The sequence below is a fragment of the Carettochelys insculpta genome, chromosome 11 (assembly GCF_033958435.1).
Source record: "Carettochelys insculpta isolate YL-2023 chromosome 11, ASM3395843v1, whole genome shotgun sequence".
Classification (NCBI taxonomy): Eukaryota; Metazoa; Chordata; order Testudines; family Carettochelyidae; genus Carettochelys; species Carettochelys insculpta.
In genome coordinates, this window is record NC_134147.1 from 20007583 (window position 1) to 20035328 (window position 27746).

The following is a 27746-nucleotide window of genomic DNA, read 5'->3' on the forward strand; positions in this document are numbered from 1 at the left end:
TTTGCCAGCCTCATGCATTGTAAGAACTCGGGATCCTGGTCTTGATAAATCACAGGATTGCAAAAGCTCATATATTCTGGCTGGGGTAAAGGGGAAAAAAACTTCATAATTTTCAGTCAAAATTGAGGTTTGCTTGTAATCCCGGGGCTCCGGGAGCAGGGAGTCGAGGAACATGCCCGGATAAAACTTCAAGAGTCAACAATACCGTTTCCACCTGCAAAACTAGCCAGGTGTGAAACTGACCGGCCTGTAACATCCCCCTGCCCCTCTGATGCAGTTTGCTATGTGAGCAGACTGGTGTGCTTCACCGGTTGTTTCTCACTCGACTTTTTCATTCCAGGCGCCCTGCACTCGGGGCTGTCCTGAGTCGGGGCAGCATCTGGGGCAACACTTCCCCCCCGCCCCCGTGCCCTAGGTTCAGGGCCTGGGGCAACCACACCTACTGCACCTCAAGCCCTGATCTCTCCCCAGCCTTTCTCCTGATCGAGACTGCCTGGGGGATGACAGGGCCTCATGCCTTGGCTGCAGGGGTCTCCCTCCTCCCTTTACCCCGCAGGCGGTGGGAGCTGGAGCAGCCCTCGGTCCCATCGCGCCACCTTCCTGGCCAGCTGCCCTGATTCTCTAAGGTAGCAGGGAGTGGAGTAGGCTGCCAGACTCTCACTGCCCACCTGGAGCTGCAGCACCAGGCCCCCTGTAATCCTTCCATATCACCCGTCCATAGGATGATTGTGGCAGCAGCTGTGGGCCCCCCAAAAACGTGAGGCGCCTGGGGCGGCTGCTCCGCTTCATCCTGTGAATGGCCCACTTTGCATGCACTAAGAATCAGTAGCTTTTCTTTAGGGCTAGGTACCCTTTGTTCTCAAAGTACCAAGGAGGGAGGCTGTATTATTATCCCCTTTTAACAGATGGGAAGACTGAGGCACACAGTAGGGCAATGACTGCCTATAGTCACCCAGCAGGGGCGTGGAAGAGGAAGGGTAGAAGCTGGGTCTCATAGGTTCTAAGGGCAGAAGAGACCCAGTGTTCTTTCAGTCTGATTTCCTGTTTAACAAGCCATAGGTCTGCCCTGAACTAACTCTGCCTGAGCTGGAGAAGGTCTTTTAGATCAGGTGGATTGATCACTTTCCCAGATAATTAAACCAACAACTGTTGGCCACATGCGCTACGTTCACAAGCGAGTGAACTGTAAGCACGCCCCAATTGGGGTTGACTAGATTTAAATCCAAGATAGAGGGTTTTCACTGTTGCCTTGAGGCCCCTGCAGAGCGGTCCCAATAGTTTATTCATCCCATTGTTAAAAAGATGGTCTTAATTCCAATCTGAATTTGTCTTGCTTCAGCTGTTGGCTGCTTAGATCTTTGCTTGCCAGACTGAAGAGCCTGGTATCAAATTTCTGTTCCCTATATAGAAATGGTAAGGCTCGAAACTGCCTCCTTGGCCCTACAATATGTGCACTGTCTGCCTGAGCTCCTTTCCTCCTCAGGAAGTTTTATTAAATAAAGTGCATCGTGCTGGTGCTGGAAGGCCGCAGTCCACCTGGTGTGGTACAAAACAATATAGTTTTCCGGTTGTCAAATAGTAACAGACATCAGCCCTTACAGCCCGACTTTCTGCTGCAGGGGAGATCAGTGATGTGGCGTCGTGGTATTTCCCTAGTGCACATATTTACCCTGTCCAAACAAGTGTGCCCTGCCCTAGAGCCATGGCAGAGCTTGGGGCTGCTTAGCTTAGAAAGGAGACAGAGGAGAGGGGATGTGCTAGGAGCTCGTACTGTGCAGTGACTGGGCGAGAGTCTTTTCTCCCTGTCTGGTAACAGTAAAAAGCAACAGATATTGCTGATGGAGCGAAAACCACATTCCCCTCCCCCCGCCGCCCCAGGAAAGGTGCAGTAAGCGCTGGAATGGGTTACCTAGGGAGGTGGTGGAATCTCCATCCCTAGAGGATTTTAAGTCCTGCCTTGACCAAGCCCTGGCTGGGATGGTTTAGTTGGGACTGGGCCTGTTTTGAGCAAGGGGTTAGACTTGATGGCCTCCTGAGGTCTCTTCCAGCTCTGTTCTGTGCCTGTGGAACGCCTTGGCCCTGGAAGTCATTAGGGCAAAATCAAGGTCAGAGGAGGATTGGCCAGTGATGTGGAGGAGGAGAGTAGCCACCTTGGGCGAGTGGAGGGTAATGCTCGTGGCGGAAGGGATTTCGCGCCTCCTGCTTCAGGGAATAAGCCTTCCTGTAAGTGCAAACAGGTCCCTGTCTTTGGAGCTTGTGTAGCTGAAGCGCATGGTCCCCAGCAGGGGCGCCTTCCCTCCCGCCTTTGGCGTTCCTCCCACAGCCACCCTGAAATCCCCTCCCTTTATGGGACGCTGCAGCTCCCGCATCCTCCCTCCTGCCAGGGGCTGTTTTCCCCTCCCCCATTACCACTTTCTCCCTTCTGGCAGGGGCTGGCTGTGCCCCTCCTTCCCATTTTCCCCTCCCCATAATGGGAGGGGGAGCGATGTGAACCTTCATTACCCTCTTCTCTACATCATCCCTTCCACCTCCAGGCTGAGGGCTCCATGTGGCTCCCATAACAGAGTTCCCTGGTTCCTCCCACACCTGGCTGTGGTTCTCTGCCCCGTTCCTCCCTATCAGGGACCACCATTCTACCCCCGTGTCAAAGACTGTGTGCAAATGCCCATCTGCCCCCACCCCCCATTCTCCGTTCTCTCTGGGTGATTGGTGGTTCAGGTGTCACCTGGTTACACTCTGCTGGGAGGTTCGGCCCTGGTGGGATGGGCAAGTGTTAGGCTGGAGGATGAAGTGCACCCAGCTGGAGGCACCCAGAGGTGGCTCTGTCTGGTCGCTCCTCACCCCCAGCTGCTATGCAGGAGATGGACAAGTCCTGTTTCTCTTCTGCTTGGCTGGAGCTAAGAGGCCCCTTTTGGTGGGGTGCTACCAGCAGCGTAGGGAAGATAGGCGCCAACTCCACAAGTCTCCAGTGGCTGGAAGCTCAGGTTGCTGCCCTGTTCTGGACAATGTCCTGCAGCAGAGGGAAGCACCTCCAGGTGGATCTGCTCTTGTTCCCGCCTCCCCTGACTGGAGAGCAGTTTGCAGGGGAGGGACAAGCCCAGCTCTTTCCCTGCCCTGTGGGAGCTAGGAAGCCCTCTTTGACTGGGTGCACCTCACAACAAGGAGACCTCAGATTTCTCAGGAAAGGGCTTATTTCACAGTTCATGATGCATTTTTCATTGCTGTGAAATTGGCAGGGCTTTCTCCATGGACCATTGGAGAGGGGCTTGGGGCTGTGCTAAAGTGCTGGCAGAGGCTTCAGATGTCCTATATTCCTCCTCCTCAACTCCCCAAAATGCATAGAGTTCTAACTTCCTGGTGCCTGGGACACTCTGGAATTGCTGGGCTGTGAGGGTGAAAGGTTAGCACGTGACGGACAGAAGGACTAACGGAGAGAGATGGATTTGAGCTGAATGCAAGAAGCTGTCCTTAGAGACTAACAGATTTCAGGTCATGAGGTTTTGTGGTTGAAGCCCATGTCCTCAGACGGGCTGGCGTGGGAATTTCAGAACCTAGGCTGTACCCTCTAAAAGTGAATTGAGCGTAAGGCTCTTGCAGGCGTGGGCAAGCAGCGACCAGGCTGTGACCCACTGCGGGGGCAGGTTATGCCCCATGTGCTGCTGTGGGGTTCTTGCACCTTCCTCTGGGGCATCCGGTGCTAGCCAGCCACCGTCTGAGTCACGAGCCAGAAGGACCCTGGCTCTGCTCCAGTCTGGCTAGGAGTTAGCTCCGCGATGCATTCATGTGGCTGCATTGCCACGCTCATGTGACAGTCCCGCTCCCGCGTGTCCCCAGACTGGCCCGCTGTCGCCTGTGTGGGTCGCGCTCCACGCTCCTGTGTCCAAATGCATGGGAGAATAAGCGCCCCCTCTTCCTCATCGCCTTTTGGCTCCATTTCACACTGAAAAACCACATCAGGAGGGGGGAAAAAACCCATTCGGTGAGCGGTTTCTTGCTAGTGCCAGTCCTGCGCCATTTTAGTAGCAACCAATGCACGCTTATTACACCATTAAGCCCAGCTGGCTCCCTCAGTGTGGTATTACACACCTGGTCAGCCATGAATCGGAGCTGCCACCTCTTCTAGCAGAGGCTGGTTTTTTGGGAGCGCGAGAATTATTAAAATACTATAAAGTCTGGATTTTATTGCCTTGGTTACTGATGTCCTCAGAGGCGTTGTAAATTTCAGCTCGGGATGGTTGGCAATTTCCATTGGTAATTGGAGCATCTGCTTGTACTCTGGGTAATTTATGTTTGGGGAGGAGGGGTTGCGCTGCTGAAAACTGCACCGGTCATAAAGGGGAGAGCGCGAATGTTTGGCAGAGAGTCATAGAGTTTAAAGCTGTGCGGTGAGACGGTCTTGGTCTGATCGGTCTGTCTCAAGCCGTGTGCCCTGTAAGCTGAGCGCTTGGGCGGCTGCCCAGCTCATTAGCAAGAGCACTCACAGCTGACAGCGTGTGCTTTGCTGGACCTGCACAGCTGTACGTGCCTCAGTGCTCATGACAATTTATTCTGCCCTTGGACAGGAAAAGTTAGAGGGATCCCTGATCCCCAGCTATTGAATGCTACTCAGTTACACTGGAGCTGAGCTTCCCAATTGACAGGGTGGTGCTGTGGTGTGAGAGCTCGTATGTGCAGAGCCCTGCAGGTCAGGGGGTGTGAGTTGTATAGAGCCATTGTTTGATGCTGCAGAGCTCTTCAGTAGACAGGGCTGGGTTGATGCAAAGGCACTATGAGCCCCTGACTCAGGCCCTGGCTCCTGGAGCCATGTGATTGGCAGTGTTAGCTGCATTCCCGTGGAGTATGAGGTGGATGGCTTTTAGCTCTTGGAGTGGGGGAGAAAAGTTGGAAAATGTTACTTATGTGTAAGTCACCTGCCTGAATCTGCAGCCAGCCACAGCCAAGTCCTCCAAACTAGGAGACAGCAACAAAGGGTCCCGTGGCACCTTATAGACTAATAGAAAAGTTTTGAGCATGAGCTTTCGTGAGCACAGACTCACTTCAGCTCATGTTCAAAACTTTTCTGTTAGTCTGTAAGGTGCCACAGGACCCTTCGTTGCTGTTACAGATCCAGACTAACACGGCTACCCCTCTGATACCAAACTAGGAGAGTTGCTCCAAGTTTCATGGATGCAGCAATGGCTTTCTGAGGCTCTTAACCTGAGATGATTGCTCTTAGCACTAGATTTCCCATCTTCTCTTGAGCTGGGGCTACAACACCGGAATTTTGACTCCTGTCCCCACCCTGCTGTAACCACCAGGCCCTATTACCTTCCTGAAACTGGGCATAGCCACTAGCCCTGACTCCCAGGCCATTACCCCCACCCTCAGGCTGCAGCATTGCTTGGAATCTGCCAAGAGATTTCAGTAGCTAACTGCCTGCAGAGGGAATTGCCATCTTCCTGGCATTTTTAACATCTCAAAGGCACTGTGTTGCTGATTGCTGTTACCCTCCCTGCTGCAGAGTCCCGGAACCTTTAGAAGAGCCCGCCCCGCTTTATCTCTTAGGAGCAGATAAAGCTGGCAGGTTTCCCATATTTGCTTTTAGCAAACAGGTGAAAATGCTTTCCCTATTGATCAAGGGCTTAAAAACCTCTTTTGAGAAGAGACGTTGAAGAGATTGGGATCACTGGCCAGGCTAGAAATAAGAAGGGACCTGAGGAACGTTCTGCACAGGGAGATTTTCCAAAAGCTTATCACTTGGCTATATTTGGGCAGGCTTTCCCGCAGACAGCCAGAGATACCTCCCTGAGCTCAAGGCCAGCCCCAGGCCAAATTTTAAGTCCCTGCTCCAAAGCCTGGGAGCACGAGACCTTTTGGAACAATAGATGTACCAGGATGTGTCTCTTTAACCAGGGCAAAACAAGATATTCCCTGGCCTCGTTTTCTGAAAGGGCTGAACCAGCTGGGCTGAAACTTCCCCAGAATCCGGCTTTCCACTCTAGGCACAATCCTAACAGCTAATTGCCGTGGCGCTGCAAAAACCTCACTCTGCGCAAGCTCTTGGTTAAACTACATTACTCCAGTGGGGTGTGTGTCTGCAGCCAGCATGGTCAGAGTGAGATTCCCCAGTCAGTGCTCCTTACTGGAGAAGCGATATCTAACCTGACAGGCTCAGTAAGGGCCCTGACTGCAGTACCCCAGCACACGGGGGATCCTAATCTGTTAGGATCTCGGGGGGGGGGGCTGGGGCCCCAATCTTGATTTTGGGTCTATATTACACAAGCACCTATTACTCGTAGTCATGCTGCCAGTGTTTCCTGTAAGCTGAGCCCTTGCGTGGCTGCCCAGGAGAGATTCAGGTGCTGCCCAGCTGATTAGCAGAGCACCCACAGGGTTTCTATAGGTGGTGCACATAGTAAAACTTATTCCACCTATGGATGGAAAAAAATTAGAGGGAACGCTGCCTGCCACTGTGGGGGGCGGGGGAACATATGTACATCAGCCTCGTCTGGAGCGTGACCAGGTTGCTGTGTTCCACTCTGTGCTTTCTGCGGGACAAGGGAAACATAAACGGATGGGTAAATATTAGCAAGGTCAAAACACCAAGCCAGCAGATGACAAAGCTCAACAGCAGCCTGTATTTCCGAATGCACTGAGAGCGCAGATGGGGAAAGATGAGAGGGTCTGGAAGGCTAGTGTACCAGAGGACTGGCCCGTTTGGGCCAGCATCTCACGTGAGCCCCGAGGAGCAAGATGCATCCTGGAGTAGCAGATGGGGGATAATTTAACACCTTCCCCTGGCTGCCTGCATTGGAGCTGTCCATAAATGTCTGACAAGCCAATTATTTCAGAGGTTGGAAAGGCAAGAAATCAAACATTTTGGTTATTGGGAAACCGAACAACAAAATATTGTGGTTAGTGGGCGGCGGGGGCGGGGGGGAACTGAAGCATTTGGGTATTGGAAAAGTGAAATGTCATAGGGGGAAAAGAAATCCCAGAAAAAATAAGTGTTTCACTTCTGGAAAACTGATTTTCCCCCCTTCCCTCCCCACCGCTGCCTCCACAATTCCAAATAATCGGCCACAATGGACATTTTCTGTGGAGGTTTCCGTTTGGGTCAAAACCCCACAGAAAAACTTCAGGGGCCGGGTGTGGGGGGGACATTTTGATCAGCTCCCTGGGCTGCTTTCACACTAGAAGCAAAGGAGTTTTCTCACCGTGTTCCAGTCCAAGGCGTTTTTGCAATTGTCACAGGCTGTAGCAGGTTGTGGGGACCTCTTGGGCGGTGGTGTCCAACACGAGCCACATGTGGCTATTTGGCCAGTTGAATGGGGCTCGTTGGCTTGAACAATAAATATACAGTAAAATTCCTTGAATCCAGCACATCTGGGACTGGGCAGGTGCTGGATTTACAAATTATCTGGATTATTGGACACCACCATAACCCCCGTGCCCGAGTTCAACCGCTGCCGCGTCGCCGCTCACCACCCCACGCCCCTGCAGTTTCACGACCCCCGTGTCCAGCTCCAGCCCAGCACCCCCGTACATCTCCAGATTCTTCCGCACGCCCACTGGCTCTGCAGTGCCGCTCGCGTGACCAATGGTGGAGGAACACAGGCCCATGCGCCCGCTGCCACTGCCATCCAGTGAGCGGGCCCTCGGAGGCCTGCAGAGCTCAGCATGCCCTGGGCCGGCACCAGGGCGCTGGTGCCAGCAGCTCTGCAGGCCACTTTGCTGTGCGGATAACATGCCCGAGAGCCGGGCCCTGCCTTGCGTGCACGGGGCCGAGCTGGTAAGAGTGGGCCAGGCTGCAGGGTCGGTGTCCGCCAAGGAGGAGCAGAGGGGGCTGGTCTGTGCTGCACTGAGGGGGGCAGACCCTGGGTAGGTCCCAGGTGCTGCAGACTGGATCTGGCAGCGGCCACGTTCATAACCCGGCGGCAGGCGCCGGCTCCCTCCATTCCCGCACGCTCGAGGCTGTTCTGCTTTTCGCGTCTGGATGCCTGTGTGCGGGGAGAGTGGATGAAATGGGCAGCGCTGGAGAGCCAGCTTGTTTATCGTCCCGCACTCTTCCAGCTTCTTCAACCCTTGCGTATCTGGAGGGGCTGCAGGTGTTGGACCGTCAGAGGCCGGATTAAAGGAATTTTATTGTCTTTTCAGAATAATGTGACTGGTTCACTATACCAGTAGCCGCTGTATCCGGGGCCAGCAACCGCTCCCAGGAGGAGTGCTGAAATTGGACCTTTTGAGCTCTATGTATGGTCCGAGTGCCGGTGATAGTTTTTTAAAGTCACTAATGGTCCCTGAGAGTGGTTCGCACCTGGGCCCGGGTGGCCTAGTGGCTAGGCCCCCTGGCCAGGGCCTGTTGAGTGGGTCTGCAGCCCCACCCAAGAGCCTATGGGTTGAGTTTGGGGTGTGGCCCTGAGGATCTAGTCCCCTCTTTTGGCAGGAGAGGGGTTCCCGGCTGGGAGGGGCTCACCGCTCCCCTCAGGACCTGAGGGAGGGTCCTGGGTGGCAGCTCTGGCTTGGGGCCTGCAGCCTCAGAGCCAGCTCCTGCCTGTTGACTGGTCAGCCCCAAACTGGGCTGGCTTCCCTCCCTTTATACCTCTCCAGGCCTGACACTAGCTGCAGGTGAACTGGCGTGGGGCTCATTGAGCTAACAGGCCTTGTTTGACCCCTGGCCTCCCTCTCACACTCCTACAGTCCCACTTACAACAGCTTCATTGAACAATCAATTGCGACGCAGAGCTTTGCCGGTTTGGTGATGGTTGGTAGCAGTAGCTGCTCTTGTTAATCCACCAGTGGCCTGGCTTTGAGCAAGGTCCCGGCTGCATGGGGGTGGGGGGCTGAGCTCCTGCCTCACATACCGATGAAAATCAGCTCATTTGCCACTCTTGGCTCTCGTGCTGGGGGTTGCTGATCCCTGTGCTATGGCTTCAAAACTGGTTGGACACCACAGCTCTCGGAGGACGCTAGAGCTGGTCTTGACCGGATACCATGGATGGATTGAAAACCAGCAGGGACCACCATGATCCATTAGGTCAGTGCATCCCAAATGGTGTTCCGCAGAACCTCGGGGGTCCGCCGAGTGCAAATAAGGGTTCTGAGAGAATATTCCACTGTGGCTGTCTAAGGAATCATTTGCGGCTCTGGACGCTGCCACCGCTGACTCTTCTGTGGCCCCCTACCCTGCTGCTGCTGAAACAGTAAAACTAAATTTAATTGGTTTAACGGCTGGCAGGAAGGATCCAGCCGTTTAAACCAAATGAGTTTACTTCCATTCTTTCAGCGGTGGAAGAGCAGGTTGCTGCAGGAGAGGCCCTCACTCACAAGGTAGCTGGCACGCAGGGAACGGGGGTGGGACAAAGGGAGCCAATAGCTATCCAGCAGGGGAGCCAGATGGGTCCTGCAGTTCCTGCGTCATCCTCGCCTTTCATTGGTTGCGACTGGCCTCACCTTGCCGTAGGGCGGCCAATCGGGGCTAGAGCTGGAGGAGCAGCAGTGGCTAAGGTGAGGTGACGGGAGATGCTAATTTGGGCCGAGTTTGTTCAGGTGGGGTGAGGCTGGTACCCTCTTTGGGTGGATGGATAAGTTCTGGGGGGGACCAGTTTGGGGCTGAGGTGGGTTAATCCTGCAGATAAGGGGGCGGCTTAAGCCACGTATAAAACTGTTAGGAATTCTGCAAAATTCTTTCAAGTTTAAAAGGGTTCCTGGCCAAACAAAATTGGGAAACCCTGATCTTGGTGACCTCCTGTAGACCACCAGCCATGGGACTGCCTGGGAACAATTCCTGTCTGCGTTGAGAGCAGATATTGTAGAGACGCGTTAAGGCATTCCGCCTCAATTTCAGAAGCGTCAGCAAAGCAGGCCTGCTCCACATTAGAGTTAGGTCGATGTAATGCCGCCGCTGCCGCCAACCCGCGGAAGCGTCTACACGCTGGTATTGCTCCTGCCACTGTAAGTCGCCCACTGCGTGGCCCTAATAACTGCCCCTCCGCGAGAGGCACAGAGCTGGTGTCGACGTCGTTAGGTTGCTGCAGTGTTGGTGCAGAACCGTGGCAGGCGCCAACCTTTGCATGCACAAGATTGCTTTTTGAAGGGTGTGTCTGCACTGCACAGCTTTTAGTGATGTGCAGGATCCACCCCTTCCGAGGCCCCACCCCACTCATGCCATTTTCCCCCCTCCCTCTGTCAGTCCTCCACCCTGGCTCCCTTTCACAGAGCTGGGGCACTTGGTGGGAGTGTGGGAGGGGGCTTCGGGCTGAATCTGTGGCAGGGGGTTGGGATCAGAGTTCCCTCTAATTTTTTTTCACCCATGGGCAGATTAAATTTTATGCGCACCCTGTGCGAATGTGCACTACCCATGGAAACACACCATGCCCCCTGTGGGCGCTGTGCTAATCAGCTGGGTGGCCCCTGAATTGCTCCTGGAAGGCTGCACGAGTGCTCAGCTTATAGGGAATGCTGGTTGGGATGCACAAGTGAGGGGTGCAAGCTCTGGGATGGAGTTTGGTACAGGAGGGGGCTCCAGGCTGGGGGGAGAGGGGTGGGAGGAAAGGTGTGGGCTCTGGGAGGGCATTTGGCGCAGGAGCGGGTGCAAGGTGCAGGCTCCAGCCCGGAGGCACTTAGCGCAGGCGGCACAGCGAGGTGCTCAGGAAGGCTGCGTGCGTGCCTTGGCCCCATGCTGCTGTCAGAAGCGACTGTCTGCTGGCCCGTCTCTGCAGGCCCTGGAAAGGTGGGGGCAGTGGGTCTCCAATTGCCAGCTGCTAAAAGGCTTGTGCATGATCGACTGGTGTAGACACTGAGTTGGCTTGTGGGCCCTGGTGGCTGGCAGCCCTGTGCCCCACCCTGCCCAGTGGCTGACAGTACAGCCCTGGGTGACAGCGGCTGTCAGGGCACCACAAAAGTTACATTTGTCTCCACGCAGGGTTCTACCAAACTGGTACTGACACAGGTGTCTGCAGCTGCTGAAGTGATCTGCAGATACCCACGGATGCAGATACCTGCAGAACTAAAGCAGATATCTGCACGTTTTCAAGGGTCTAGATCCAAAGTTTGTGTTAACATCCGTACGATGAGCCGCAAATATCTGCATCCACATCCGCGGCTGCGGATATCAAGTGGATATCCCTGGATTTGCAGGGCTGTATACATCGGCAGAAGGAGTGTGGACATGCACTGCCAACAGAAAGGAGCATGATGTGGAGATTAAAAAGCAATGTAATTATTGCCGAGGCTGTATGTTAACTGACTTAACGGCATCGTGTAGATCTACCCTGAGAGTCGTCCCCAGCCAGTGGGAGGTTTTCCCACCGGTTTATTCCTCGCATTGTTACAAATTGGCACCTCATTTCCACTTTGAATTTATCTTGCTTTAATTCCGGCCACTGGGTCTTGTTCAAACTCGGTCTGTTAGATAGAAGAACACGTTATCAAATTTCTTTTCTCCAGTGAGCCCTTAGAGATGGGGACAAAGTTACACCTTGTCCGAAAACTAGAAACTAGCTTGTTCACGCTAGACTTTCTCTAGTTTTTAGCTGCTACGTGGTAAGAACACATCATTTGCAGGTTGTTGGGTTGTTTGTTTTTTTCTCTGTGAAGACAAGTCCTTGTATATTGCACTAGCTGTTCAATTATAATTCCACTTCTGATCAGATCAGGGAGCAATTAACAAGCTGAGGCTGTCTCAGTTTGTTGGCTTGACTCTGTTTCAAGCAATCTTCTCCCGACACTGGCTTGTCTCTCTTTGATCGCTCAGCGCAGGTGTTCTTGCAGAGAAAGTAGGTCACAAGACTTGTCTAGCGCAGCACCCTAGGGAAGAAGGGGCAGAGGTCTTCTGCTGTCAGCTGCATCTTGAGTGGCGTGTTGTAGGCTCAGAATGAATTTCACTTCCCAAGGGACAGGCGTCAAGTACAAGGGCTAAGGTAGGAAAAAGACTCAGTGTCATTACTTATGCCTCTAAGGAGGCCCATAGCAGAGTGCAGAGCGAGACCCCCAGGGGGTTGGAACAGGCAGAGTTATTTCATAGGCCTTGGATTGAGAGTTGGAACACCTGTATTCTATCCCCAGCTCTGCTGCTGACCTTGGGCACAACCCTGCCCTGCTCCATGCCTCAGTTTCCCCACCCTAATCCTTCCTTTGCCATGTCCATTAGACTGCGAGCTCTTTCACATGGGAACTGTTTCTCTGAGGATCTCTGCTGTGCACAGCTGGGCCCCCCGTTTCTATTTGGGGTATGTCCAGCGGCCCGATCTTGGTCAGAGTCTGGGTAGCTCTCAGCCCCATTCAGGCACCGATCTCGCGTGGAGTTGGCACCGCATCTGCTCTTACAGGGGTCCCCCCATCGCCCTGGCGGCTGCTGTAATACAAATGATAAAAATATTTGACAGCCAACTTGATTCACCTTAAAGGGGCAAGTTTTTCTTATAATGCTGCTGAACACCATCGAGGCCCAACCAAGATGGGGGGACCCCATTGCAGGAGGTGCCGCACAGACACACATACATTCCCTGCCTCAGAGTACAAGCAACGGAGGGAGAGAGTGGGAGGGGAAACTGAGACACAGAGCAGCCAGGGGACTTGCCCAGGGTCACGCATTACATCTCAAGCAGAGCTAGGAATAGAACCCAGGAGCCTCGACTCCAAGCTTGTCCTCCTCTAACCCCTAGATTCCACTCCATCCCGCAAGGCTGGAAATTGTGTTAGGAAGGCCTGTGTCTCTGAGGACGAGGTTCCCAAACTGAGGGTGGGTGAGCTCTGCGAAGCTCAAGTTACGCACAGCCAGCTGAAACCAGACACTGAATAAAGCAGTTTTCTTGCACACTCCTGAAGCACTGAGTGATTGCTAACTTCCATCCACCCCCTTGACCCCACTCTCCTCCCAGAAGTGGGAACGGGACTCACAAGTCCTGACTCCCCAAAACCTTGCTCTAACCACTAGACCCTATTCCCCCCAAGGAGCTAGGGCTAGAACCCTGAAGCCCTGACTGCCAGCCCCTCATCACTTGACCCCACTGGTCTGTGGTCCCAATCTGCCTGCTCCCAAAGCGTCCCTTGCTGATTTTTACAATGTGATTGTTTTGGAAACAAACAGGAAGTCATGCAGCACTTCAAAGACTAACAAAACAATGTATTTGGTGATGAGCTTTCATGGGACAGACCCACTTCTTCAGATCTACAGCCCTGCCAGAACGGACTCAATATGTAAAGCACAGAGGTCCAAAACTTATCAATGTTGACGGATCTCTTTTACACACTTTGATGTTTGATCTAACACTTACTTCCCCACCGCTGGCTCTTCTATCTGATTTGCCAACAACAACAACTCTTTGTCTGATCTGTCAACCTTGATAACAGGTTTTTGGACCTCTGTGCTTTATATATTGGGCCTGTTCCAGCAGGGCTGTGGATGTGAGGAAGCAGGTCTGTCCAACGAAAGCTCATCACCTAATACGTTTTTTTTGGCTAGTCGTTAAAGTGCCACATTTCTGCTGGTTTTGTTTTTTGCTGGATTACAGACAAACATGGTTACTTCTCTGGTACTGTTCAGTGGGATTTGTGGTTCGACTCAGATCTGTGTCTAGACCAAGACTGCGCCCTCTGAGTGTTTTTCTATTCCCCTGTCTTTCCTTCCCAGACAGTGAAGCTCTGTTTATTCCCGTTGTAAACACGTGTGTTTGTGCAGCTGCTGTTCTCCACGCACAGACTGAGCCTTCTGCAGGAAGCCTCCACCCAGCTGTGCCCTGTGGGTCTGAACGGGGTGATATTAGCAATGCTCCTGGGTGTTCGATGCCCGATTGGCTCATTCCCACTGGTGCTCGAGTCTGTCCACGGGTCCTGCCCCCGCCCCCTGTCGGAATCTCCTTTTAAGAATTGGTGAATGCAACCAACAGGATCGTTCACTTCACCGTCTGCCACCAGCTAATTCTGCAGGCAAATAAATGTTCCTGGTATATTTCTCTTACCGAGATGTTGCCAACTGGTCTGCACGCACCTGCTATTGTTCTGAGGCAATCGGCTTATTAGTGCTATTGATTATTTGCAACGGGTAGTGCTGAGATCCTAATGAGGACTGGGGTTCCGCAGAGCTAGCAAATGTACAGACACCCCATGACAGGCAGTCTCTGCATGACTAGTTGTATTACAGTCGTATCTAAAGATGCCAGCTGAGATTGGGGTCTCATTGTGCCAGTTGTTGCAGGGACCCTGACCGAGACTGGGGGGGCTCCCGTCATGCTGGGTGCCGCGTAGATGCGTAGTGAGAGGAGTTATAGAGTGCAAAGAAAAGAGAGAGGGGGTTAGGTGGTGGGATGCAGAAAGTGAGGCACAGGATAGATGACGTGACTTGCCCAAGGTCACACAGAGAATCTGTGGCAGAGCCAGGCACTGACTCAAGATCCTCTGCGTTTCAAGGTGAGGTCTTAACGACCACACAACCCACCTCTGCTCTAGTCCACTACACCCCACCGGGCATCTGGGCTCCATGTTGCAACAAATGGATCCCAGTTCACTCTTCAAGCGAAAGTTGGAACCAGGAGTCCAGGTTCCCAGGCCGGTGCCCTACCCACTAGCTCACACTACCTCTCCCGAAGCGCAGCTCTTCCCCGTGCTCTCCAAGAAGGCCCATCCCCAAGGCACTAGGCCTCCATGCAGGCTCATGAGGGGGTGATGAACTGGACCTGGCCACTGCTACACTAGGCCTCCTGCCCACCCCCGCTCCAGGCCGGTGTGTTTACTTGTTGAGCAATCGCTGTCAAAGTGCAGGCAGATTTTCCAGCCCAACAGCCTGGCATCACTCTGGGGGCAGGGGCGGGGGACTAGCACAGCTCCTGGTCTCGTGTATAAAGGCACAGGTGTCTGGGACGTCCAGCCAGGGCTGTGGGTTGCCTGGACTTCACTTCCTCTACAGAGAGCCTTGGAGTAGGTACCCTTCCTGGTTCTGCTCCCTAGGCCATGACTTGCTGCCTCTTGGGGAATTGGACAGTTACTGCCAGGCATGTGACAGGGCTCGGGACCAGGGTGCCCTGCAAGGGGCTGGTTTCAGGAGAGAGAGCATGAACCAGGGGGTCACACTGCTGAGTTCTCTTCCTGGCCCTGGAAGGGGAGTGGGGTTGTGGGGCGGGGGGAATAAAATAGGAGGCTGGGGGTAGGGATCCCTGGGTCTGTTCCTAGGTCTGCCTGCCCCTTGCCTGTCGTGTGACTGGGGAAACCCTGTGCTCACTCTCCGCCGATCTCCCCCGCCCTCCGTAGAGTGCGGATTCATAAGCATGATGGGCTCTGGAGTCCCTGCTTATGGCAATGAGCCGGGACTCCGGATGCCTGGGTCCTAGGCCTGGCTTGGGAAGGAGTGGGTGGAGCTGTGGCGTCTGGGCATTCCCAGTCTGTTTCCAGCTCTGCTCCTCAGCTGTTGTGCGACCCTAGGCAAATCACTTCCATCCTCTGTACCTCATTTCTCCCGGCACCCACCGCTGCGTATAGCAATAGCCTGTGAACCTTTCAGTGGTATTCACCGTGTTACGTTGTTTACTGCGGGTCAGCAGCTTTTTGTGTGCGTGGGACTAGGCCTGGCATGTACGTAATGTGTGATTAGAGTGAGCTTGGTTGTTTAGGAGCCGGCTCAGCTCCCAGTTTCTTCGTTGTGTTCTGCCTTTTTATTCTTTAGATAACTATGGCTTTATTTAGCCTTGGAGGTGCTCCAGGCAGGGACTGTCTGGCACTGCGGGTCTGTGCAGCACCTGGTGTGATTAGGGTCTGTCTAGCTCCTGACACAGTAGGGGCTCTGATCTCTGTAGGGGTCTGTCCAGCGATTGGCGGCTGGGGCCAAAGCAGCACCGTGTGGGCTCTGGTTTCTGGGATTATGCAGTCAGCAAATAGATTCCAGGGTTTATCTAGCAGGGAGGGAGGGGGAAGAGGGTTACCTGGCACTAGCAGGACCAGCTGATGAAGCAAATTAAGTGGTGGGGGTCCCATTGCTGGGAACATCAAAGGTGGGGAATTTGCCCTTGTAATGCATAAGTTAGTTGAGATCTGTGACAGAGAGAGAGAGAGAGAGAGACGTGTTAGTCTGTGTTCTATCAAAACAAAAAAAGCAGTTAACTAGCACTTTGAAGACTAACAAATTAATTCGTTAGGTGATGCACTTTTGTGGGACAGACCCATTTCTTCAGATCACAGCCAGCCCAGCCTGGTAAGGCTGTGATCTGAAGGAATGGGTCTGTCGCACAAAACCGCATCACCTAATCAATTATTTTGTTAGTCTTTAAAGCACTACATGACTGCTTTTCTTTTTGTTGTTGTTGAGATCTAAATGTGTCAAATTTTGCAAATGGATTCCAATTCAGATGTCTCCCTCTCTAAGCTTTTGTGGTCAAATTCTTTTGGCTACTTTTAAATCCCTTTATTGAATGTCCAGGGATGCTAAAGTGTTCCCCCAGATGTTTGCCTGTGTTCCCATTCCTGTTGTCGGATTGCCGGTGTTAGTCGACAGGGCCTCAGTTTAAAAGTGGCTGTAAAGATATTTCATGAGTGTTTTGCTGGAGGTTGTAAAATCACATCTCTCAAAAAGCATCATCCACCCCCTGGCTGCCGTTGGGCACAGAGGCACCATTTTAACGGTATTGCATAGGATCTTGTGAAGCCTTGGGACTGCCTGAGTGTTCATTTCTGGGGGCTGCCCTTTGAGTCATGGTGGAAGGTTCAGAAAAGAGCTACAGGAATGATCCAAGGTCAGGAGAACCAGCCTTATAGTGAGAAACTTAAGGAGGTCAGTCTGTTAACTTCTCCGGGAGATGACTGAAAGGTGACTCAAGCCAGTCTGCGAGGGCAGGAGATTTGGGAGGCAGGCTCTATAAGCCAGTGGAAAAAGCCAGGACGAGATCCAGTAGTTCCAGGCTCAAGCTGGACAAATGCAGACTGGAATTAAAGTCAGATTCTAAAGAGGGAAGGGGTAAAGCCAGGGGGTGGCAACCTGTGGCTGCAGAGCTGTGTGCAGCCCATTTAGGAGTCTTTTGTGGCTCCAGATGCTGCTGCTGCTGCTGACTCCTCTGTGGCTCCCTGCCCTGCTGCTGCTGAACAGTAGAGCTAAACTGACTTGGTTTAAGGGCTGGCAGGGCGGTGGCAGTAGGGTGACCCTCTCTCCTGGTTTTCCCAGGACAGTCCCTTATTTAAGCTGTCTCACAGGCATCCCGACTTTTAAGAAAATGGGCGAGTTGTCCCACATTTTGCAGGGTTTCTGCTTCCCGGCACCTGGTGTCTTGAGGCAGCAGCTCCCACTGCCAAGGAGCTTCTGCGCTGGGGGGCTGCCCCGTTCCCCATCACCCCACGGAGGCAGCTCCTGCTGCCCATGAGCTCTGCTTTGGGACAGCTGCTTCATTCCTTGGTTCCCCCTTGCTGTGAGGTTGTGGAGCTCCCATCCTCCACTGCCCCTCATCAGGAGGCTGTGGAGCTCCCATCTCTCTTGCCTCCCTGTGGGGCAGCTGCCCCCATCACTGAGGAGCCCTGACGTGGAGGAGCAGCCCCCCGATCCCTGGAGGCCGGTGTCCGGTATCTGCCATCGGGCAATGCGATTACCCTCAGCGGCAGGGATCTGGCTGCTAAATCAACTGAATTTAGTTCCATTATCTCGGCAGTGGCAGGGCAGGGGGCCGCAGAGAGCCCCTCACTCGCCCTGCTACCCGAGCGGCCACACCCTTCCAGTGAGCATGGCTCAGTTCACCTCCATGCCAGCCTGCCTTCCACTGAGTGCTCGTGGCTGCCTGGCGTAGGCTCCCCAGCCAGTGCTGCAGATGGGTTAGTCCCGGGGGCCAGTCGGGGGCTGAGGCAGGTTAATCCTGGGGGTGGGAGCAGGTTTGGGCCTGAGAGCGGTTAAGCCTGGGGATGTGGGGAGTGGACTTATGGGATGGGGGGTAAATTTTGGAGGCTGAGGACTGAGGCAGGTAAAGCCTGGAGTTGGGGGTGGGTTTGGGGACCCTGGGAATGGGAGGGGAACATGGGGGTTTGGAGTGAACATTGCTCCTTCCTGCCTTAAGAGTCTGTCCCCAGGCACAGCATTTTCCTTGTCTTCAATAGCTCTCCAATCCGGGAGTGAAAGTAACTTAAACTTTCTACTTGGTACAAATCACTGTGTGTGCGCTGTTGTTAAGTTAGGGGTGACAAAAAGTACGGTTTGATGTTAGTTACTAAGGACCGTTGCATATTCACACACATTGCGGCTTCTGAAGTATTGATTTTGTAATTGGATTTGAAAAAAAAATTACTCTTCTTGTTATTTTGGAGTCTGACCCCTGGGTTAAGCCCTGGAACAACTGGCCCACCGTTGTGGTAGTTTCTCAGTCTCTGGGAGTCTCTAAATCAAGGGTTGGGCGTCTTTCAAACAGAAGTTATGGGCTTGATGTGGGAGTGGCCAGGTGAGGTTCTCTGGCCTGTGTCCTCCAGGAAGTCAGAACAGATGTTTGTAATGGTCCCTTCTGCCCTGAAAACCTTTGCATCTCTTTTGGTACTGTCGTTTGCACGGCTCGGCTCTTAGTTAAATTAGAAATGGGACCTGTCTTTGCATTAAGTCAGCCTGGCAGCAGCAAACTGAATGGCTTGAGTCTCTGGAGAACTAGAGAGCCATCGGCGGGAACGATTTTTCTATTTAGGTGCACATGGACAGAGGTTGGGGTGGCAATTTTGGGCATGGAGTGGCCTTAATTGGCATCATGGAAGGAAGAGACGCAGTGCAGGGCTGTCAGCCAGCTGCGACTAACAGGGCCCTTTTCCAGGGAGAGTAGAAAGCTCATGATCTGACTAGAAATAGAAGCCTTGAGAGCGGGAAAGGATTATACAACAAGTGACCGTGCTGGGTAGACCCTGACCTCCAAGTCACAGCACCATGCTCTGTTTAGTGAACTGTGCCTTGCTCTGAATGACTTTCCTTGCAGTAGAGTAGAATTTCACTGCCTGCGTGCACGTGGAGGTTAACAGTCCATACCCCTTACCCTGAGGTCTGTTTTCCCAGAATGTCCTGCCTGTCAGGGCATTTCCCGCTAGCTGCTAACAAGCTAAAGGGAGCCTTTGATCTGATAGTTGTACAGCAACCCAGTATTTGGCTCAAAGTTCTGTTTACCTGTCTTTTATTTGCATTCCTTTGCTAGCTCTCCGCTGTTCTGTTACCGTAGTTTTCAACGATCTCCATCCCTCTGGGGTTGTGTCCCCCCTTGGGGAAAAGTGCAGAATTTCACCAGGTGGCAAAATCTCAATGTGGAAGAACTCAGGTCAGTCAAACATTTCCTGTCAAAATTGTTTTTGATGGAAAATAGGGGGTTTGACCCAAGATGTTTTCAGTTTTGTGTCAAAATCCCCAATGGCCAAAAAAATGAAATATTTGAATTGGGAAATGTTACGTCAGTGCTTCATGGGAGTTGTAGTTTGAGGGCCTCAGCCTCCTTTCTTCTCCATGGGCCAGGTTCCCCAGCCAGAATACATCTTTTATGGGACATTATGGGTAGGAGGTTCCCATGAGGCACCACCTCCTCCTGCCAAGAGGGGAGATCATGGTACCTTGTGGGAGATGGGGTTTGAACAGTGAGCCTGGTCAATAGAGAAGACTGGGAGAATGAGGCATTGAAACTACAACTCCCATGAGGCACCATGGCCACTCAGAAAAAGAGGAGACCACCATTCCTCATGGTAAATGTAGTCTGGCTGGGGATCCCATCCTGACTGAATGGGACTGTGAGGCACCCAAAGAACAACTGAATTCTAATGAGGCAGGACATAGCAAATTATTTAGTTCTGATAGAAAATATAAAACTTTTCCATGCTTGTTTTTTCCCATTTGAAATTTCTGGGCAGTTATCGATATTTTCATGTTCGTTTAGATTCAAAACAAAATTTGGAAATTTCAAAATTTCCATGAAAGGAAAAATCTGGGTTTTTTATTAATGTGATTAGTATTATAAACGGGCTAGGACAAGGGCCAACAACCCCCAGCTCCGGAGTCACAGGCGGGTTTTTAAGGACTTCTTTGTGGTTCTGATGCTGTAACTGAAAAGTTTAAAAAAACAGAACAAACCAAAAACCTCCTGATTATTTTCGGTCTTTCAGTGAACATCTAAAAGCACAGCAAAGAACAACTCATGTAAGTAGCAAACAATATGTGATTCTGAAACGTTGGATAACTCCCCCTCCCCTTTAATATGTGCAGTGCATTGTGGGGTATGTGTCTGGGTAGTTCTTAAAACAGCGGTTATGAAAAGAATGGTTCAACTTTATTTAGGACTGCCCCGTATTCACATGCACTGTGGCTCTTGTTAATTGAGATTTTTGCTGAGTTTGAAAGAAAAAATGGCTTTTCTTGCTCTTTTGGTTGCCGAGCCCTGGGCTAGAAACTGTGCACATGCTGTCATTTTGGTAGCCACATTTCCTCCCTGTGATGATTCATTCATTTACTCTCAGTCACCCATTAATTCTTGCCTCCTGTGTCAGTTTCTTTAACATCTGCAAAGCAGCCTGGGCTGTGGTGTAAGCCAGCAGTTCCACTCTGTTCCGCATCTAGTGGAGAAGACACTAAATTGGAAATCAGGACACTTTTGTCCTATCCCAGGTTTGCTTGTGATCTTGGGCAAGTCCTGACCTTGCCATCTGCCTCAGTTTCCCCTCCCACACTTTATTTGTTTAAACTGTTTGCTCTTTGAGTCAAAGTTTTCATTCACCGTCTATGTGAACAGTGCCTAACACAACTCATCCCTGACTTGTTTGCATTGTCGGCGCTGCTGCCATGTAAATGTGAATTAGTAATAATCCTGCATGCTTAAAAGTAGATGAGTGCTTGTGGTTTAAAATAAGGTAGGCTATTGCAAACATTGGCAGAAAAGCTGCTAAATTGAGATCTGGGCTGGGGGTGTGTGAGCAGGGGAGATTCTTTGGTTTGTGGTATGCAGGAGGTCAGGCTAGAGCATGGGTGTCCAACTTTTTGGCTTGCCTGGGCCGCATTGAGTGAAGATAGTCTTGGGCCGCATACAAAATATATAATATAGTTAATGTATATAAATCACATAATAATGTTAAAAGTTTACGATCCTGTGGGGCTGCATTACTAGCTGTCCAGGGCCGCATGCGGCCCGCAGGCCGCAGGTTGGACACGCCTGGGCTAAAGGGTCACTATGGTACAAGGGCTCCATGTGGCTTTTGTCCTTTTGAAAATATTACCCCATTTTTACATGGGACTGGCTCTGTTTTTTTCCCCAGCAGAAAGTAGCTCAGTCCACACATTGCCTACTTCTTATTTATCCCCTGCTGTCCAGTGAAATAAGCAAGCTGCTTTGGAAGGACAAACAAAAGTTTAAGTTTTGGAGAGCAACTTCGCCCCGCTCAAAGCTGAGGTAGAAAGAGCAGAATCTGGGTGCATCACTGAAAAAATAAATTGCAGGGCAAAACAATTCCGCCAGCTCGAATTGGGCACTTCTGTCCTCTCTGTCTCTTTGCACAGGGACGAAGGGGCAAGGGGACATTCTGTGGTGTTAAAAAGTGGCAGGTTCATCACCAATCCAGAGCTGGTCATTTTCACCCAGGGTCTGTGGAACTCCCTTCCGCAGGAAATGTTCAGGCTGAGAATTTACTAAGATTGGCCGTTTCTGAAGAGGACAAGAAATTCAGAGCTGGGATGGCTGAGGCTCGCAAATGCTGGGGAGGATATTAAACCCCCAGCTTCAGGACTTGAGGTGATTCCTCATCATTTAGAAACCAGGGTGAGAGCTAATGTGGGGTCAGGACAATCCCTGTCTGCTTCCAGATTTCAAGCCAGTCACTGACAGAGCCAGGACACTAGATTCAGATGTGATCCAGGCAGGCAATGCCTCCTTTCTAGTCTGGATGGAGCTTCACAGAGCCCAAGAGTGCAGAGCCACAGAGATCTATCAGATTGTCCATTCTGGCTTCCTGTGTAGCCCAGGCCCCTGAATTTCACTGTTACCTCTAGACTGGGCTGGAAGAAGGCAGCCTGACTCTAAGGGACGTGTGCCCTGTTGAGTGAGCCCTGCCCTGCTACACCTGTGCTGGGTGTGGGACTCCTCCGTAGGGAGCAGAAGGGGCAGAGATTTTGTGCTGTAGCTGGAGGGTCTTCCAGGTAGGTAATCCTGGGCTGGGTTTGCTGAAGAGACGCGCAGGAGGGGGACAGGAGATTCAGGCCCAGGGAGGGCAGAAGGTGCTTCGGTGGTGTTTAGTTTTGTCTGAGTTCTCCTGGGACCTGCTTCTCTGAAGAGAAGAGGGCGAGTTCACTCAGTTTGTTCACTGTGGAAAGAGTTTGCACTGGCCCAGATGTAGCCAGTCCAGGGGGACTTGGAGGAAGCCAGCTGGCAGAAGCCAGCTTGGGGCCTGACCCGTTACAGGTGGATTTGGGTCCCCCAGAAGGGGTGGACTTAGTAGCTTGGCTGCAGTCAGGAAATGACCACTATGGCAGGAACAGGCCAAAGGCTGACTGAAGGGGTGTTGTAAAATGTTGTACTGAAAAGTATTGCATGGGATCTTTTCAGGGGAAAAGGCAAAATGCCACATTTATTGGTAATACACATATAGCAATCAACACTTATCATATGCATATGATATATCCCATTCATACACACAAGCACACTCCTGTCTTGTTGCTGTTACCAATAGTTGCTCCCCATAACCGCACTGGCCCGGTGAATTAAAGGGGGGCGGGGTGGAGCCAGGCTTCTGCCGATCCGGATCAGTGCTCCAGTGATGACAAGACAAAAACCCAGTGTCCCTGTGCAAGATGCCTTCATTTATACAGTCCTCTCTCTCTCTCAGGCAGGTGGCCCCAAGTTTGCCATCTCTTAAAAGCCGTCTTAAGCATATGCATGTAGCACCTTCTTCTGGGTGGTGCTTCCAAAGGCAGGCACTTGCTGGTGACTCCCCAGGCATCCATGTGTCTAATCTTCTTTCAATGGGCCCACTTCACAGGCTCCATTGTTCTTCTCACTGGCCTTGGATCTACCTTCTCCATACCTGGAGGTGCCTGTCTCCCGCCTTTCCATTCACACCTCATTCGCTCAACAGGGCAATCGATTAAGCAATCCAAAAAGAAAGGATACGGAGAGTTTTGTCTTTATCTTGCCTGCTTCTAGGAACTGTTCTACAAAATATAACTACATTTCCGTATAACAGGGCTTAATATGATACATAAAATGACTTGACTATATCTAAAAACTCCAATGAGAAGATAGTTAAAACAGAGGTTTATCTACAGGGGAAACTGAGGCAGCGCACTGATCATGTGTGATAGTTTTCCTGAGAAGCACTCCAGGAGGGTGGGTCTTCCATGGGAGCTCAGCAACTTTGCTTAAAGGAAAGCATTTCAGGGAGGATGGGAGGCTCCTGTCCTGCTCTCTAAGCAGACTGGAGCAGCTGAGTGGGCGGGCTTGGCTGTGCAGTACTGCTGCCCATGAGGCCATCGCTCTGACTTGCAAGAACAGGTGTTCACAGATTCCCTCTTACCTGCTCCTCCTTAGCTTCATTAGCTCACTGGCGAAATGGCTTGTGGCAGCCGGGAATTGCCGCCCGGGTTGGTGTGTGTGCCAGCTCACCCTGCTGGGAATGCATGGTACTCCTGGCCTGATGGGAAGGGAGTGCTGCCTAGTGGCTAGATCAGGGGGATGTGCTGGGCATTAGGCCTCCTGGGTTCTGTTCGTGGCTCTGGGAGGAGAGGTGAAGTCTGGGGGTTGCTGTAAAGGAGGGCTTGGTGGCAGGATTCCTGGTTTCTATCTCTGGCCCTTGGGAGGGACTGGTGTCCGGTGACTGAGGCTGGAAGTCAGGACCCCTGGGTTCTATTCCAATGTGTGGGAGGGCAGTGGTGTCCAGTAGTTAGAGCAGAGGGGGCCAGCACCCCTGGGCTTTAATCACAGCTCAGGAACTCACGTTGTGTCAGTCACTTGCTGTTCTCGCCTTTGCTATCTGTGCCATAAAATCCTTGCTATTTAGGCAAGTCCCTACGCCGGCGGTTTAAAGCCATTTTTACAGAACATGTCATGGGATTGTAAAAATATGTATTCATTTTCTTCTGATTTTAGCCCTCCTTTCGTCTCCTTCAAATATATAGAAATAACTTGTTTTATTGGGAAAATACAATGCTCTGCATGAGAGATCTGTATTCTGGTACTACAGTCCTCTCTGTGTGTCAATGCGAAGCTGCCTGTTGATGTAATTACGGTTATCAGCCTAAAAGATACAAACAGGTGTGCAGGTAAACTCTGAAGTGCGTGTGGATCTGAATGGACCGCTAAATCTCATGCCCACCCTATATACATGTCAAGCTCTTAGCAGATAACCATTTATAGATCTGACACACTAAAATGGGAAGAAAAGGAAAAATCTGTGTGTTTCACAACTCAAGGAAAGATTCACCGTTAAAAAACTGCAGGATAAAGTTGAGTACATGCACTGCAAAAGGTGTGGCCTAGTCATTAAATATAAATACAAGGTGAACTTCTCTAGTCTGGAACTCTCTCATCCGGTAACATCCGTAGTCCAGAATGATTCGGCCACTTGTCACCAGAGTGCCAAGTTTTCTGTGTTCCCATTAAGTTTGTTTACAGCCACCAGCCCTGGCTCTCCGTGTTCTGTGCTGTAATTTACCCCTAATATCTTCCAAGAAGCCAGAAAGGGGTAGAAGTGCTGCTAGACAATATTAACCTCCTGTGATCTGGCAAATTCTCTCATCTGGCACCAGTCAGGTCCCAGGGGTGCTGGATGAGAGAGGTTCAACCTATAGATGTAGGCTAATATTTCGAGGTCTGCAACAGTAAACTGGTTATTCAAATGAAAAGTCTTATTTGGGGATGAGAGAGATTTTCTTTCTGTTGAAGCAAACCCTGCTATTTACCCAGCAGAAATATTAATTGGGTTTTTTTTCTGCTGTTTTTAAACTGTTTTTATTGTGGCGATAAAGTCCCAGGAAAAATGAAATAAAATGATACCTGGAAATGAAGGCCCCATCCTTACAGTTTCCAAGGGGAGCTGAGGGATTTTCCCATCTAATTCCCATTGCCTGCCAGAGGAAGTTGGGCCTTTTGAAAACTGTACTGCACAGGAATGAAATAGATCCTTCCCGAGAAGGGATCATATGTTTTTATACAGCTCCTAGCGCAGTGGGGGCCTGATCTGGATTGAGGCCCTAGATCAGTTGTGCAATTCGGCTTTCCCTCAGGAGCTGCAGGTTTGTTGAAAGGTCTCACGAGGGCCAATGGCTGGAAGTTGAAGCTAGGCAAATGCGGACTGGATTTAAAGCGCAGGTTTGTAACGGTGAGGGGAATTAATCAGTGGAACAGCTCCCTGTGGGCTGAATTGGATTCTTCATCCAGGGCCTTCCCAAGCAGGGGTATGGCCTGTGGCAACCCGCCCCCCACCCACCCCAGCTGCAGGCCTCACACTACTTCTGCTCTGCCCCTGCCCTCGCTCCTTTCCACCCTGCTTCACCTCTGCCTCACTGCCACACCCATTGCCTGAAGCCCGCTTCCCTGAGAGAAGCAAACTGGGGAATTACCAGGGGACCTGTTGCAGGGGGCAAGAGGGAATCAGGCCCCCTTCCAGCACTCGCCGCAGCAACAAGACCTGGAGCAACCCACAGCCTGCTCTGCTCTGCTGCCAGCTCACTGTGCTTCACTTCACCATGGCAGCGGGAGGCAGAGAGACCTGGGGCTGGCACGGGGAGCTTCTCTTCCCGCCGTTGCAATGAGGCAGAGCAGAGCAGGTTGGCCGATGGATGGCCGATTTTTTTGCTTTGGTTTTTGCTACCATGAATGCACGGAGTTGACCTCTCCTGCCTCCCCCCCGCCCCATGCCAGGACTCCCTGCTAATCCACGGCACCCCATGGGTCCTGTCCACAGGGCAGTTGAGGCAGCCTCTACAGGACCCCTCAAAGTGCAGGGGATGGGGTGACTGCCCATAACCATCCTCTGGACAAGACAGCTCTGTCCCCATCACTGGCATTCTTCTAACAGATCAGCTCTGATTTAGCCAGGAATTCATTCTGTGCTCTCCTATGGCCTGTGTTACACGAACACTCAGAGGAGAATATTGCATTGGGGGGTTGAACCCCAGGCTGGGGAAGAGCTATGGAAGGTAAAGGACTGTACTGGCACAGGGACAAAGTGGCCAGGTGCCAATCAAGGCTGGCAATGAGAAGGTTCCAACTAGCTCTGAAAAATGAAATAAACAAAAAGTCAGTTCAGGTCAAATGGAATCTCTGACAAGCTCAGCTAATTGAAAACGTCCAGTTTGCTTTGATCAAATACGGAGGGGAAAAAAAAAAGCCACAACTCATCCAGCAGATCTGGCAGTGTGATTTAACGAGCTCCATCTGTTTGGGTTTTGCAAAGACTGCGAGGTGATTTGTTCAGTGTCTAAGAGCCTGCCAGCGGAAAAAAGCCCAGGTACTAATGCGCTCTTTTGACATAGTGGAGAAGGGTAGAACAAGACCCTGTGGCTGAAAGTTAAAGCCGGGCACTTCTGATTAGAAACAAGGCTTCAATTTTTAACAGCATTGATGATTAACCATTCAAACAAATGCCCAAGGTTTTAGTGAGACGCAAGCGATTGGGAAAGCACGGGGCTATACAGGATTGTCTTCGTGATCTAACCGTCCTTTCTGGCCTTAAATACTATGAATTTGTTAATACATAAATCCCTGCTTTGGTCAATAATTGCAAAAAATTACAGTGCTTTTACTTACAACCCCAAAATTGGCCATCTGGTTTCTGAAGCTCTGCCCAGTTGATTTCCTAATTGTATACCTTGTGCTTTATCTGATTTCATTTTCCCAGTGTCCCTGGTCTGCACATAAAAATAGGTGGTATGTCTACTATACTACTGACCTATGGGATGACCTTTGATCCCCATACTAAAATCTCAGCTAACATCATTCTAGTCACATCTGACCCCATTAAGTTAATACATAGGTAAAGGAGGCTGCTGTTTAACAGGCCAGGCTGATGTTGTTGTTTGGAAAGATTGTTCTGTAATCTCTGGCCAAGTAGGGCAAAGGCTATTGGCTTTCACCCAACTCTTCCCTGTTCACAAAATCAAAAACTGTCACCATTTTTAACCATGGAACGTTTGTTTTTGACCAAAACCCAGCCTTTCTCCCCCAGAATTGAAAATAATTACCGATCTTCACATTTTTCATTTCTTAGGAAAATGTCCTAACCATTTTTTCCACCTCCACAGGGACAATTTATTGCCACTTTGGCTACGTCTACACTGGTGCAAAACTTTGAAATGGCCAAACCGAAGATTACTACTGAGGCGCTGAAATGCCTGTTCAGAGCCTCCTTAGCATGCTGCCAGCCACAGCTCCTTGAAATCGCCGCGTTTTGCTGCTGCACAGCTCGTCCCGATGGGGGTCCTTTTCAGAAAGGGGATAGGAATAAGGGGATTTCGAAGTTGGCGGGGTATAAAGGACGCTGGTGTAAATTATCTGTGCAGCAGTGAAATGCGGGAATTTTGAAGTGCCATGGCTGGCAGCATGCTAATGAGGTGCTGAATATGCATCTCAGTGCCTCATTAGTATTCTTCGATCCGGCCATCTGCATGACCATTTCAAAGTTTTTACTAAGTGTCGACGTAGCCCTTGTGATTTTTTTTTTCCCTCTGCCCCTCTGTGGAAGCCTTATGTGTTTGGCCCTGGTGTGACTGTGACTGGATTCCTGTGTCCATTTCTGGTGTTCATAGCTCAGGAAGGAGGTTGATGATTTGGAGTAGGGTCAAAGAAGGCCCATGAAAATGATTAAAG

General features: G+C 51.3%; 1 protein-coding gene across 3 annotated transcripts in view; it reads left to right on the forward strand.

Moving 5' to 3' along the window:
- PC (pyruvate carboxylase) overlaps window positions 1-27746 on the forward strand; it is a 197917-nt gene that overhangs the window by 28490 nt on the left and 141681 nt on the right. Inside the window, exon 1 of one of the 3 annotated variants that reach the window (XM_075004954.1) lies at window positions 11818-11900. The exons of the other annotated variants lie outside the window; for them this stretch is intronic. The gene's annotated coding sequence lies outside the window, so the exon portion shown is untranslated. Of the gene's footprint in view, window positions 1-11817; window positions 11901-27746 lie in introns of those variants that run through there. 3 annotated transcript variants of the gene reach the window in all.